Here is a 703-nt window from a genome sequence, read left to right as displayed (position 1 = left end):
ACTTCGGAGTTCTGATGGGATCCGGTGCTTTAGTGCTGGTATGATCGCATCCGACATGTTACCCCGGTCTTCGTCCCTTATCCTTGCCCCTCCCAGCTCCACTACAAAGACGATTGTACATTGCTTTGGCCGCTCCCTCTCAACTACGGAGACGAGTTTAACGCGGTTTCCACCCCTCCCTCTCAACCGCACCAGTGCACGCTTGCCGCGCCACAACGCGGACGCTGGACCCGTGAATCGTGAGCACCCAGCTATGACTTACCGCACTCGTGCAAAATAATAAAACACGGTAAATATATTACTTTCACGTGCGTTTTGTTTTGCAAGCGGCGCGAAAAAAATTAAAAAGGGAATGCAACACGAGGACTTCCCAGGAGGTCACCCATCCTAGTACTACTCTCGCCCAAGCACGCTTAACTTCGGAGTTCTGATGGGATCCGGTGCTTTAGTGCTGGTATGATCGCATCCGACATGTTACCCCGGTCTTCGTCCCTTATCCTTGCCCCTCCCAGCTCCACTACAAAGACGACTGTACATTGCTTTGGCCGCTCCCTCTCAAGTACGGAGACGAGTTTAACGCGGTTTCCACCCCTCCCTCTCAACCGCACCAGTGCACGCTTGCCGCGCCACAACGCCGACGCTGGACCCGTGAATCGTGAGCACCCAGCTATGACTTACCGCACTCGTGCACGCTTAACTTCGG

The 703-nt window shown here is 54.3% G+C and overlaps 1 non-coding gene across 1 annotated transcript; it reads right to left on the bottom strand.

Annotated features, from left to right (window-relative positions):
• Positions 1–349: 349 nt before the first annotated feature.
• Positions 350–468, bottom strand: LOC119346087. Its single transcript, XR_005167354.1, has one exon. It is a non-coding gene; the product is annotated as a 5S ribosomal RNA (ribosomal RNA).
• Between the last annotated feature and the right edge of the window lie 235 nt (positions 469–703).

Source organism: Triticum dicoccoides, unplaced genomic scaffold, assembly GCF_002162155.2.
Source record: "Triticum dicoccoides isolate Atlit2015 ecotype Zavitan unplaced genomic scaffold, WEW_v2.0 scaffold3864, whole genome shotgun sequence".
In the NCBI taxonomy this organism is placed as follows: Eukaryota; Viridiplantae; Streptophyta; class Magnoliopsida; order Poales; family Poaceae; genus Triticum; species Triticum dicoccoides.
This window is presented reverse-complemented; position numbering and strand designations above follow the sequence as displayed.